The following is a 14,733-nucleotide window of genomic DNA, read 5'->3' on the forward strand; positions in this document are numbered from 1 at the left end:
TACAGTTCGTTTTCTGGGCTGAAAGTGCACATTGCTGGTTCATGCCCAGCCTTTCATCCACCAAACCTTCCTTAAACTTCATGTTAAGTTCCTTCTTAAATTTCATGTTCTCTCATACCTCCTTGGCAGACCTCAAGATCCTCCAGTCTTGAAGAAGTTTCTTCCCATCTGCCTTCTGAAGGTGGGAGCTGACCTAACTTTGGTCATATGGTAAGTGAGAGAGGTGTCAGGACTTCTTCCATGCAAGTAGGCCAGTTTTTTCTCCTCTTTCTCTTCTTCTACAGTGCATCATTTCCATTTCCTCTGATCTGGGATATTGCTTTTTCCCTAGATTTGTAAATTGCAATCATATAGACAGTTACCCGAAGGATAATGTAAGGAGAAATTTAAATATTTACTCATAGTCAGAGTTCACTGAACACATTTTCTTCAGCTTGAATTTATACACCCTGGTAAGATAGATAGAACTAGTAAGAAAGATAGAACTCATGGAAACTACAAATTCAGAGTTCACACTTCAAAGCTTTGTTTATATCATGTAACACAAAGTGATTCTCTGTGGGAACAAATTTACTGATGCATTTTTCCCCTGACTATGTTTTCTCATATCCCAGAAAATACATATGTATGTATAAAATCAAAAGTTGGGATGATATACCCAGATCTGTTTAAATTTCTTCCTGAGAAATATAGGGTAGTTAAATGGGGCCAATGGATTTTCAGAGATGAAGTCATGCTTAATGAAAAGATGAGTTTGCTTGTAATTTCTTCAATGACAGCAAATAGTACTGAGGCAGAAAATAATATTTGGTTGGATGTTATCAGTGTTTGGAAAAGCAGAGGTTTTGGTATGTCTCTTGCCCTTCTGCCCCTGTTTAGTCTCATAAAACTCATGTTTCTTTTCCTAGAGATTCTATCTGCCTAAATGGATATACCTAGTTTTATAAGAAACTTAAAAAAATTACTAGGTAAAAGCACGTATTTTTAATTGTTACCTGGCACCTGAATGTAACAGAATGTGTCTCTAATCAGACACAAAAATAAACAACATGAAGTTAAAACTTCCCTAATTATTCCAGTGCAACTGAATAAATCCTTACATCACTTGCAGCAAGCAAGCAATGTGCTTGTCTTTGAGTTCCCACTACACTAATTTTGGGATCGTTGAATTTAACTACTGCTTGCTGAGTAGTGCATGTTAAAGATGTCCTTTCAAGGAGATTATTTTAATTGCTGCCTTCTCTACTCTGAGCAGAGGAGGAAGAAAATTTTTATCGCTATCCTAACAAGGGATCAGAATGTGAAGCAATCATGGATTTTGTTACTACAGCTGTGATGTGATAAGAGCACTGCCAGCAAACAGTTGCACGTGTTTTAACATGTTGCTGCTTCTCATCTGAGAGGTGGTATTGTGTCCTTGTTCGATGCTGCCATTGCAAAGGTGTCCAGCAGGGAGAAAGTGGGCTCACTCAAACAGCCCTGATGTGGCAGAGGCTGAAATCCCTAAAAACTATTAGTTGAGATTATCTAACCACATTATTAAATTTCATAGGGGAAAAGTGGATCTGGACAAAACTTTTGCATCTGGCCTCACCATGAATGGATGAAATGTAAACTAGGATATGGAGACGAGACTTCAAAGGGGAGGGGAATGGCATGGGGACCCTCCCTAAAAGTTGAGTAAGGAGAGGGATGCTGGGAGAGAGGGACAAGTTCCTGGTTTTCCTATATGGGTATGTTTCAGTTCCATTATTTCCCTGCATAGCCAATCCACTGGAGTAACTTCTCTCAACTTGGAAACTATTTCTCATCCTAAATTAATCAAAGGGTAAGTGTGTCATACCTAAATACTAAGGAAAAGGTATGAATCAAAGATATGCTTTAGCTCTTCACCTTGTTCCTGCCTCCCAGATGCCTATGAAAGTCCTATTGTTGGGGTTTATAGCCATAAAATTAGGAGCCTCAACTCTGTCTCATTTCTGACCTGCCCATCCCTGACTTCTGAAGGTAGTTAAAACAGGAAGGTCTGGGCTGAAATGTACTATTAGGCAACCTCCTCTTTTCACCCTCCCCTCCAAATTTTAGCTGTCTTTTAAGCCTGTAGATAGAACTATCAGCTAGGAGACCGGCTTAGGTTGGAAGGAATAAAGCCCTCTCTTAATATTTCTGAAAAAAAGGCAGTTAAGAGCTCGAAGCAGGACAGAAAAAGCAGAATTAGAGACATGAAAATAGTGTGCACATTTTTATCTCATGACAAGGATAAGTGAGTGACCTCCTCTGTTACAGAGGGAGCTTCCTGTGTTGGCTGCCAGGATGATTTTACCCTCTCAGTTTTTAAACTGATGGCGATTCTGATGTCTGAAATCACTGTGCTTCTAGGTACATTACCAAAACACTTGGTTAAAAGTCAACAGAATGTGTCATTTTTGGGCACACAGTCAATAGAAAAAGAATTATCCATGTATAACTGAAAGTCTGTGACATGCTCTGAGGTTAACTGTGAGTACAGTTAATAGAAAATAAATTAATTAAACTGAGCCTTAAGTTTTTCCGATGCAATCATGCAATCTTTATACAATTTTGTTAAAAATGTAGCTGACTTTAGGAGAAAGCAGGAGAAGTGGACAACTTAATGTCTCCTCTTTCACATGTATTTAATATGTTTCCCTCAATGCTACTTTATAAGTTACTATTTTTGCAGCTAGAAAGTCTCACCTGTTACCTGATGGTCATAAGAACTGAGCGACTCCACTTCTGTACGTGTAACACATAAACATGAGAGCAAAACAACCTGTTCGGTTTTGTTTTACTTTTTTGTCATCAGTTCATGACACTGGGGGAAGCTACATGTGCTATCCATCTGGGGGACTGGACCTGCTTACACAGGTCCTCTGAGCCTGAGAGGTGTCCTGCAACCTCTGCTGCCCTGTCACTAGAAGCAGCACCATCACATCATTGATGATCACTTTGTGAACTGATGGCCAGCAGGTCTCATGTCACAGGAGGAGGTCAAGGGGGATTGTGACAGAAACCTTCCTCTTCCTTGTGTTTTGAGTGCAGAGAGGTGGCTAAGGACATGTCCTGGTCTGAGGGTGCTGCGCTGGCTGCCCCTGGGATAGATGTCTGATGTTGAGTGGCAGTTCATCAACATCTTTTTTGTGGCAGAACTCGTAGCAACTTGGTGTTTTTTCTTTTTGCAGGCTGGTTCTTTGCACACTTAGTGAACAGGTAGGAGTTTGCAAAAGCAAAAAATTTGTGTAGAGCAATTACAGAGCTGTTTGGTTGCTGGTGGCTAAGTGCCCGCTCCTGGTGACATTGCTAGTAGAGCTCTGTCACCAGCAAGTTTTGCTACAGGGGCAAATACACTTTCTCTTAATGCTTTCAGGTTCCAAGAAGACAAGTTGCACTGGAACTCCAGCAACATACTGTCAAAACCATCTGCATTGATCTTTAAGATGAGATTTCTAAGCACTTGAAACCTACCCACTGGGGTAGAAGGCTGTTTTCTCACTGTTTTCTGGTGAGACTCTATTTTTTTTAGTCCTCTAGCACAGTTCTGTATGGATCAAATACCAAAAGCTAGTTCACAGTATAAACAGTACATGAAAAAATATGAAAAGAGAAGAAATACAGAGTTTTATGGAAGCCATTATGTTTTGTTTAGAGATGGTGTGCTGTGCCAATAAAGTTTAATGAATATTGCATTTTGCCTTATTCATAGAGCAGGATGAGTGTAGGTCACCTACCACACACATTTTGAGATCGTAATCATTATACATGTTCAGTAGACAGTGTGCCATCCCACTCCCTTTTCCACTGTAAAATAAAAAGCTCTTTCGATCTGTACCTACTGTTCTTTCAAAATAATCTAACTTGACTTATTTTACTCCAATAGAAAACACCTTGTAATAAAGTTTTATGTTTTAGGTAAAGGAAATAATGAAGATCTCAAACCTAGTTTGTCAGTGAGTGACTTAGTATGCAAGTCAGAATTGTAGAACAATAGGGTTATTCAAACAGGGAAAAATGCGATGCTGATTTTCTTGTAGCTAATACTGAGTAAATCTTGTCTGCATGCAAAATATTACATAGCTCTGTATTTTTTGCATTGACATCTGATTTCTAGCATTGTGTGATTATATAAATGCATATATTGAATAAAGATTCCTTTTTTAAAACATCTGGTTTATGAAGGTACCACAACTGACTTTTGATGGTGTAATCCTCCTTTAAAACAGTTCCCATTGAATAGAACTATTAATAGTCCATGACATCAGGGGCATCATACTTGTAACTTCAGAAAATGTATGTATACTCACTGTGCAAAACCCCTTCCTGTTTTGTTTTCAGCATTGGTTATGTTACCCATTAGTATCTATTTTTGTTGTGAAACTGTGTCTCTTACATATCCAAATATTTTTTTTGCTATAAGGAAATGGATAATTTGCATGTACAGTAAGTGAAGTGGATAAAGACTCATTTTTCTTAGTTAGGCTCTGGTTTTAGAAAGCTTGTTACAAAACCTCATTTTATATTACACCTCTGATAGCAATTACTTTTCAGGATATTTGTTTTTTATTAGTTGAAAACTGAAACAGAGTAGTGAAAATTTCTTTTTTTTCCCCTCACAAGCTAATCCTAATTCTTTATACAGAGTTATAATGAAACTCTTAGTTATAGAGTAACTCAGTGTTTTTATTGCTGCTAATGGTATTTTGTCTGTAAGATATGAGAGATCTTTTCAGTGGTCATGCTATTACTTTTTTACCCTCTTCTCTCATAAACTAATGAGTAATTTTAGTTAATGCAGACTGGCTTAGTCATTTTGTAAGTATTTCAAGCTGCTGCAAGAATGACACAGCAATGTTAGTAATTAACTATGCCAGCCTTTATTTGTATTCTGACTGGTAACTCGACTAAAAGTTCCTAGTGATGCTGCATTTCGGTATGTATCATCTTCAAGGCTCAGCCATTCCCCCAGCCCTGGAGATATAAAGGCTTCAGTTGAGAGTGTCCAAAAGATTAATTGGACCCTCTCAGTTTTGTGCTTTATGTCACTGCTACTGAAGAAAAGAGCAAATGGGGAGGACTTAGCTTGTGCCTTGTCTGGTACTGTGTGACATTCTGAAGTTGCATATTTTTTATTTGTGACTCAAAACGGAAACCAATCAATCTGGGTTAAGAAATTCAGGGATTTGGACTGGGAAGCAATTCTAGCGTGGCTCATAATAGTTCATAAAATTAGCTTGGCAAGAAGATGTGCTTCTGTGAAACTGTGAAGTACCTGGGCTCGAGGTAAATCTGGAAGAGAAATCATTTTGACAGAAGAGCTTGTAACAGTCCAGCTCACATCTTCAGGTGACGGCAATGAAAAGAACCATCAGTATTGATCACCTCAAGTCCTTATAGCCTGAGCTCTTGTGCAGTGCGACGTCATCTTCAGCTCCTCTTTGCTGTGGAGATCCTGGGTAAGCACAGAAGTAAGGACAAATACAGAAGAGAAGATGAAAGTAGAGGTATAGCCAGCTGTCCACAGAACATCAGTAAGTGATTGTCCTACATGTAAATCCTCAGATCACAGTTTAGGATTTGATACCGAAGAAGTGGAATGCTGGGAATGAGCACATCTTAACATTTCCAAATAATTAAATCTCTTGGGAAACATTAATAATATTTCTCACCAATTTTGTAATGTTTAAGGGAAATTAATTTTGCTGTAAGCAGTTTTGCACATTTGTGCAATCACATTATAACTTTCATGCATAGAGATACCTATTAGGAAATGGGATAAAAATATCATGGGATGTTTGCAGCTGATGTGTCCAGAATTGGTCTGCATTTTAACGTACTAATCTAGTTTTCATAGTTTGAAAGAACAGCCCCCCCAGATACAAGCTGGCCTCATCATTTATCTGAAGGAAAGATGATTAACCTTTGTTTGCAGTTCTATCTCTTGACTGTTGGAGGCTACTTCAGTGAAGCTTGGTTTTGCTTTTTTGTGTCATCAAGGAGTAAATACCAAACCAGATGCTATTTTTGCTGCTCTACTGCTGGCTGCTGCCCTCCTCTACTTCTGAACCTACTGCCCTGCCATTTTCCCTACACCTGCATAAATGACTTGATTTTCCTCATCCTCAATCTCTCACTACTCTCCTTGAGATAATTGTCCCTTTCTGTTCAAGTGCTGTGTTGCTGAGCACAGGGGCTGAGAGCAGGAAGATTTTTCTTGCTGAGCTTCATCTGTGGCCTAAAAACTACTTGTGTGATGGAGGCAGAGTAGCAAAGGTAGCAGCAGCAGGAAGAAAATATAGGAACTGAAACTGAGGGGAACTATTGAAAAGAGTAGTGATAGAAGCTCAAGCTATTTCATACTAGGTTAAAATTCTAACCACTGAAGGAGAATCCTTTTCTAATCATGAAGTTTTACAAAGAATTCCACATTTTCATTACTGTTGTGCATCCTGAAAAATAGCTCTGAGCCCTAGGTGTTTCTTGAGTACTGTCTAGGACTGATCACTGCCAAGGGTATGAGTCTGCTTCTGCTGGGAAATGCTCTGCTAACTCAAGTGGCAATATATGTGTCATGGCTCTAGTTTGTCTAATATTGTTGTAAAACTATTGATGAACACTGTAGGGATCAACGTGATTCCACATGTTTGAACAGCTACATTTTTTCTGGTGATTATTCCCTCTCCCTCTAAATATAAAATTATATGTAACACCCAAAGTTAAATAGATTGATTTTAAATTTGTACTTATTCCAAGAGGAAAAGAGTATATGATGGTAATTCAAGCAAAGCTGTAATGTATAGGTATAAGGAGACTGAATTAAAGTTGCACAAGATTTCTGCCTTTTTCTTAAGTTATTCTGATGCAGTATAATTGGCTGAAAATAACTAAAAACTCAGCTGTGAGCTTCTATACACCCCAGAAGAAATGCCTATATATCTAAGTAATGAAGGCAAAACACCAGCAATAATTGCATGAACTACAAAGTAAACTGATTTCATCATAAAGAGAAAATTATAGATTAGCATCTGTACTTTTCCCCCCCCTCTGTTTTTCTGCACACCCTGCATTTCTTATCTGTGGGTGCGGTGCATTTCCTACAGCAGGAAAAGTTCTTGAGGGTTTGATGTCGTGTCTCAATAATACCTTCTGCTACTCAGCTGCTGTGAATCACACCCTTAAGTTTGGGGTACAGAACTGCAGAATTCCCTGTCCCTCTTGCACACAAGCCCAGCTTAAAGAGTGAAATTTTTGTATGGACAGAATTAAGCATTCAGATTTGAAGTTACACTGATACTTGACTTGTGAGTTAGATTTTTTGCTCCCTTCCCCTCCAACATGAAGAAATCACTTTTCTTTTAGATGACATTTTTCACAAGCAGAAGCCAGCAATATTTCAGACAGTAGGGCAGCTGCTATGCAAACTGCTACCCTAAAACAGGTTAATTTGGGAGGGTTTTCTTATGAGTGTCATATCTAATGCCTTGCTCCTTTCAGTTTTACCTTCTCAGAGCTGAGATGGGAGTTGTGATTAAAAGCAGCACAGATATCCAAATCAGGACGTAGGGTGTGCATTGGCTGGCTGACAGAGTTTAAGTAATCACCTGCAGTTGAATTGAGTCTCGGATGGGAAGTAGGAAGTGCTGTACTCAAGCTTCCTGTATAAATAAATGCAGCTTTCCCACAGCTACTGCATACAAGCTGTGACGTGCTTTTAAGATATAATGGCAGCATGCTCTAATAGCAGGGAGGGGATGATTTATCAGAGTGGCAAAGGGGCTGAGAGACAAGTCCTGCTGCAGTCCTAAAAAGTGTACAGCTGTCAGATACCCAGAGAAGAGGAAGGGCGTGTGAGAGCAATCTGCCTCTGCTCCTCATTGCAAGCTTCAGGGATTTGTGACACCGTGGTTCTTGGGAACGCTGGAGTCTGAGTGCAGCTACTGAAAAGTCACACAGCTAGCAGTGAATGCTACTCTCCTTTCAAGGTATGTTGGAATACAGCTTTCTGGCTATTTTTTCTTTAAAAGCAAAGGATACCCTAAAAGAACAGAAGGCCAGCATTTGCTTCTAATGGAAGAAAGTAGAAAAGGCATTTAAAAAAAAAAAAAGGAGTAAGGACTAGAATGATTAAACAGCTAAAATAAATGTTATTTGTGGTTTGTCTAAAATCAGACTATGTGGTGCGTAGAGCTAAGGCAAAAGGAAATCCTGGAGTTGTGACTATTAAAGGTACAGAAAATAGACATCAAGTACAGCCCAAAAGGCTGAAATTACTTTTGTCAGTGTAACTTTTAAAGAAATATCTGTATGGAGTGTTTGAAAATGCTGCAGTATTAGGACATATCTTGTGGAAGGCAATTGCTAAAATGGCATATTGTCAGTATGTTTTAGTTTAAATACAAGAACTCATTTCATACTGAAAAAATACCTGATTAACCTGGAGGAAGCCTGAGTTTAAAACACAGAGGTTTCCTCCTGGTCTAAAGGTATTTCTTCTGCCACAGTCTCATACAGCTGGTATCAGGGAGGAAAAAAAATACATTGATCTGTGTTGTAAATATTAACATACACTTCTAATTTGTATTAACTTCTAATCTACTCAGGGTTTAGGGTTATTTGGTTTATATAAGCACATATAAAATATAGTTTTTTTCTAGTTTGCATTTTTAAATTCTTTTTTTACACTAAAGATAATCAATTGCATTTACTGTATGTTTCCAATGCTTTCTCATCATAAGACTTTCTCAGTGCAAAGCTGCTTTGGTAATGAAGATGTTTCAGTCTAGTTTATTATAAAGCTCTGTATTTTCTCTAATACAAAGCACTCTGCTTCCTAACTGTATAGAGCAATATCAAATATCTTCCTTCACAGAGCACTGTAAGTTGTAAAATATTTAGAATTACTATAGTTAAGGAAGCACTGCAGGGTGACTTCCCATCCTCTTGGTAAATAGATACTGAATGCTTTTAAGAAGCAAATTTTAGCAGAGAGACAGGCCATGACTGAAATACCCCATGCAGCTTTCCAACTGACTGTGAGCAGGCAAAGCAACATGACACGTTTGGCTACCCTCAGCCTGAAGGGCAAGTGGTCTCAGTTAAGGGCAGGCACTGGATTTGGGATTCCAATATTTGTGGAAGCAGAAATTTCAAAACCTTGTCCTTAAATATTTTTCAAAACAAATATATTGTCCTGATTCTTGTCCTGTATAGAACTTGTCTGTACCTGAATGTGAGTGGTGTCTGGCTTGTTGCCATAGCATGAAAGCAGTTGAAACCCTTCCCTCAATGAACATAAGCTGGGTTGGAGAAAATATGGCACATTGATAAGGGGATGGCTGCAGTTATGCTGCTGGAGTAATGCTTTAGATTATGGATTGAGAAGTGTGTGTTTGCAGAGTGTCTAAAACTGTGGTAAAGTGGAAGGTATTCTTTCAAAATAAACCAGAGCTATTCCAGAGCCAAGCCAGTATGATGAGAATTAGATTCCTTTTCTCCAATGCATCTTACTGTCTGATGGGGATATTTAACATAAAGTCCTGTCTGCTCATACAAGGACACAGAAACCTCCCTAGGCTTCATGTGGGAATGGCATTTGTCAACCTGGTATAGTTTCTGTTTGCCACGCTGAAATATATTCTGCAAGCACCTCACTTCTGGTCATGGGCTTCTTTCCCATAGATGGTGATAGTTTGGTGATTTTGTTTGTGTGACAGTTCACTTTGGGGCAAAATTAGTAATATAAATAGCAAACAATATTGAGTTGTTCCTCTCTAGCTAGGTTCTTGGATTAAACTATATTCTCTAAATGCTTCATAAGCTTCGTACAAATAAAACAACAGCGTGGAAGTGGTTGTCTGGCTTTTCCCTTCTGGTGGAGAAGAAAATATGTACTTGTCCTTATTATCATTGTAAGTTTAAAATACAACTGTGAGAAGCAGCAAGTCGCTTCATAGGGAAACAAGCATTGCTACTGCTTAACCCAGTTTGCAGTTCATTAGTATGCCTCTGATAATATCTATGGTGTCAGTCTGAGTCCTGTGCCTGCAGTTTACTGTGTCCAGACCTTTCAGTGACTTTTAGTGGTGAGACCTAGTGGAATGTGTTGCTTTGATATAGCTCAAAAGAACTGTTATAGACTTGCTGTCCCTCTTCTTGAGAGGGGAGTTTTCTTGAATGTGTCTGAAACTACACAGTGCCTATAGATTGTATAGTCCAGATCCATAAATATCTCCTAGGCTAGTAGTACTGTGATATCTGAGACCATAATTACAGCTCTGGGCTCATGGATATCACAGGCACATGTGAACAAAATACTGTGGCAGGCTGCCAGCGTTCTGTAAACTGAGTCCACCGGACCTCCTTGCGTATCCTAAAGCAAACATTGCCTTCAGCTTCATGACGCTGAAAGTGGTTCTGAGTGTGAGCTCTTCGTCTGGATGCTCTCCTGGAGGTGTGTATCTCCTGGAGGTGTTCCCTCCTCTCCTTCTGGCTTCTCCATGCTGAAGTGCAGCCCTGTGTAATGCACTTCACAAATTCTCCTCGTTACCCAACAGCCACGAATAACCTTACGTTCATTCCATCTTAAAATTAATCTTCTTTTTGTTTGCAAAGAGAAACATTGAACAAAACAAAAAAGAACAGATCCAAAGAGAAAGACAGCAATGATACTAAGCTCAGCCTCTAGCATTTTGTATTTCTGCTGAAGCACAGCTGAGCTCCAGTGCCTTCTCCCTTGACAGAAGCAAGGGTTGAGGGCCATCGTACACTGCAAATTTACCCAGTCGTGGACAAACATTTACAGAAATGCTTGTGCCAAATAACTTTGTGCTGATCAGTAAGAAAATAGTGTTCAGTAATCTTTTACTTTGCCTCTTTTAAATGAGTTCAGCTCAGTGGGAACTGAGTGGGCATTACATTCATGAAGTAGATCACCGCTAGCAGATACTAAAACACTCAAAGAAAAAAAAAAAGAAAGAGATGGTATCTCAAATTTCAAAGGACCTCATCCTTCCCTTCTTGCTGAAGTAGGACTTTTCTAACTCCTAGTCTTCCAAGGAGGAACAGAGGTGCCAAGGAGAAATTTCTAGGCTTGAGAACATGACTAGACTAACTGCATTGCAAACACCCTTTCAAATGAAAAATGTAGCTATACAAAAAAATATTTTCTTGTTGTTTTCTACATCTCTTTCTATGTGTTGATACATGTACATTATGATATATGTGTTCCCCATTTCTTGTTCCTTTTATTCTATTATAATAATGAAAAAATGTCATGAGTTCCCCAAGATCTGTGTGGCTTTCTGCTGTACTTTTAGGGGAATCTGCTCAGTCTTCAAGGGGAAACCCAGAATTCACAATTAGTAATGTCATCAGTCTACCTGATTCTTTGAATGTCCTTGGTTCCTGCAAGTACAATTTCTGCTTTGGTGGAGTTTGGCCGAACTAACTGTGGAACCTACAAGTGTCCTTGTGCCTTGTGTTTCTGAGTGAGTCAGCATCTCTGGAGTCCCAAAGCCAGCCAGCACCAGACACAGTGATTTGGGACATGTGAATCCAATCTACAGAATGGATAACCTCTCTGAACTAAGACAGTCTCACCAATGCTGTAGTCAAAGTAGTTTTTTTAAATTATATTTATATAAAACGTAATGAGAAATTCTGTACCTGTCTGACAGACTTCAAAGACCATAAATAAGGGCAGTTGGGTGAGTCAGAGTAGGACTTACAGAACTGGAACTTGATAAGGTGTATTTTTTTGGTGCTGGTCTGGATCTGTTATCAGTGAAGACTGTGAAGTCAAGATATGCTGTTCATGAAAACTATAGCCAGCACTGTGGAAAAGTCAAGCTTGTGGGGGGGGGTGGGGGTTCATGCACGCTAGAAAAAAATCCCCTGCATGGAGTTTCTTCCTGTGTATTAGATCTTGTTGTAGACACAGCCATCGTGGGGAGTTATTATATATGCTTTTTGTTGCAAGGAGAGACAAGATCATTGAATTATGGAATGGCTTGTGTTGGAAGGGACCTTAAAGACCATCTAGTTCCAACGTCCCTGCCATGGGCAGAGATACCTTCTACTAGACCAGGTTGCTCAGAGCTCCGTCCAGCCTGGCCCTGAACACTCCCGGGGAAGGGACATTCACAAGTTTTCTGGGCAACCTGTTCCAGTGCTTCACTGCCCTCTGAGTAAAGAATCTTTTCCTAATATCTAATGTAAATCTCTTCTAGTTTAAAACCATTCTCCCTTGTCCTATTACTATCTGCCCATGCAAAAAATACTTTCCTTCTTTTTACAGGCCCCCTTTAGGTATTGGAAGGCCACAATGAGGTCTCTCTGGAGCCTTCCCTTTTCCAGGTTGAGCTCAGCTCTTTGAGCCTGTCTTCACAGGAGAGTCATTCCAGCCCTCTGATCTTTGTGGCCCTCCTCTGGACCTGCTCTAACAGGTCCATGTCTGTCTTGTGCTGAGTACCCTTGAGTTGAATGCAGTACTCCAGGTGGGGGTCTCACAAGGGCTGAGTAGAGGGGCAGAATCACCTCTTTTGATCTGCTGCCCACCCCTCTTTTGATGCAGCCCAGGATGCAGTTGGCTTTCTGGACTGCAAGCACACACTGTTGGCTTATGTTCAGCTTTTCATCCACAAGAATCCCGAAGTCATTCTTGGCAGGGCTGCTCTCAATGAATTCTTCTCACAGTCTGTACTCATGTCTGGCATTGCCTTGACCCATGTGCAGCACCTTGCACTTGGACTTGTTGAACTTCATTAACCTCTCATGGAGCCACTTCTCTAGTTTGTCCAGATGCAGATTAGGAGACAGAGTAAAGAATTACTTTTTATTAGAAGGAAAAAGGTACCATTTTGCTGTCATGCTCATGTTTCTTCCCTTTAATTGAGACTGTCAGTATTTGTGTCTATTGCAAGCTTTTCTGCCTTTTGCTTTGTTGTAATAATGAGAAGAGGAAAGTGTAAGACATGAGTCATTACTCAAGGAGTGAATGGTGTCTGGATATCTGACAGAAGCTTTGAAGACAGTCATGTTTGGTTTTAAAAACTATTGTATTTTCAGATAGCCAGGAATGAAACATGCAGATCTGAAAACATTTATGTGCCCTATACGTTTGCAAATAGAAAAATCGTTGCAACAGAAGAGCTGTATCTCTATGTTCAGGGACTGAAACAATTCCTTCAAGACTACCTCTACTTATACTTTTATGTACTATATGTTGCTGTGGCTTAGGGGAGAATTCTTTGCACATGTGAATCATTCAAAATTGCATGCTCTAAACCCCTATGTACATTGAAGGAAAAACACATTCCATAACATCTAGAACACAGGCTAATCACTTGCACGCAAAGAAAACTCCAGAATTAAGTAGAAGCAGTGATGCACAGGCTGGCACTGGTTGTGTCTGAGCAGTAGATGGGAAAGTTCATGTGTTCTGTCTGTGCTTAATTTTTGAAACATTCTGATGGAGGTTGGGGAAAAACAAGCTGGTCTTCCCCTTTTCAAAAAAAAAAAAAAGGTTACAAAGACACAGTTATTGAGGAAAATGGGGGTTATTTACTATTGCACTCGCCGGAAGATTTTTCACAGCAGCAGGTGCTCTGCTAACCACTGATCCTGGCAGCCTTCCCCGTGAGGTTTACCCATTGTAGGGTCCAAGATAGCATCCATGGGGCCAGCAATACCTTGCTTACTGAAGTTTTGCACAATGGAGAAGATGCAATCTTGCACCTTCCTGACCTCTTCACAGTTGCACTGATGGGTTGAATGATGAGGATTCTTCATCACAGTCTCCAGAGAGGATTTGTGGGAAGAGCAATCATGCCATTTGCCTGGAGTGAAGTAGAAGCCACATATATATATAATTTAGTCAATACTACTTTAAGGACATGTATTTTTTGGGTTGGTTATGTTTTTATTGCAAATACCCAAGCAGTGTGCATGGCTTGACTGATTTCAACCCCCTTGTTGACTTAGCTTTCCACATTTTGGGAGGATGGACCAACAAATGAAGGGAACATGAACTTGTAGGGAGAGAAGTTGAGAAAAAGTCAAGAATTCTTGCCCTTTTTCCTAGTTCTGCAACAACGAGGACAAAATGCCTATTGGAGAGCATTAGTTGTCATGGTTATAATTAAAAGACCAGCTAGCAGAAAGGTGTTTTTGGAAAGGTTTCTTTCTGTAAGATCATTAACCTATAATATAATAAGTCTATGAGTTCTTTCAGTGCTCTGTTCTACATACTCATTTTTCTCAGGGTTTGGGAGGTGGGGCAACTTCTTTCAACTGCTCTTAGTTGCTTATTTTGGCACACGTAAGTAGGTCCATTGAAGCCATTGGGAACACTCCCATTGGCATGGCTTTGACTTCATGGCTAAGATCATGTAGACACTAGCCAGTTCTTACCAGATACTGAGATACTTGAGGCTGAAATCTTGCAGGTTTACAGGTTGCTGTTCTCCATTGTAATTATTTCTGTAAAGAAGGTTGAAATTTGGAATTGAAGTGAAGGAATGATGAATGCAAACCTCTAACTGCATTTGATGGACACTTCTGGTTTATTATATGTCTTGTACTAACATCTGGATTTCTAAACAGCTGCATTGAGACCGTGAGAAACTGTGTTCCCTGTGCTTGACACTGTACAGACAAAAATCTTCCTCTGAATGCTTAAAGCCTGAAACATGGAAACAGAAGGTAGATGTGGAAAATCAGGTG

At 39.7% G+C, this 14,733-nt stretch overlaps 1 protein-coding gene across 4 annotated transcripts in view; it reads left to right on the plus strand.

The window, feature by feature from the left end:
• RNF144B (ring finger protein 144B) overlaps positions 1–14,733 on the plus strand; it is an 82,975-nt gene that overhangs the window by 35,219 nt on the left and 33,023 nt on the right. The window contains exon 2 of one of the 4 annotated variants that reach the window (XM_027654026.1): positions 3,386–3,520. The exons of 2 other annotated variants lie outside the window; for them this stretch is intronic. The gene's annotated coding sequence lies outside the window, so the exon portion shown is untranslated. Of the gene's footprint in view, positions 1–3,385; positions 3,521–7,670; positions 7,995–14,733 lie in introns of those variants that run through there. One more of the 4 variants, XM_027654025.1, reaches the window with a different exon arrangement.

The sequence above is a fragment of the Corapipo altera genome, unplaced genomic scaffold, assembly GCF_003945725.1.
Source record: "Corapipo altera isolate COAL_440 unplaced genomic scaffold, ASM394572v1 60, whole genome shotgun sequence".
Taxonomy (NCBI): Eukaryota; Metazoa; Chordata; class Aves; order Passeriformes; family Pipridae; genus Corapipo; species Corapipo altera.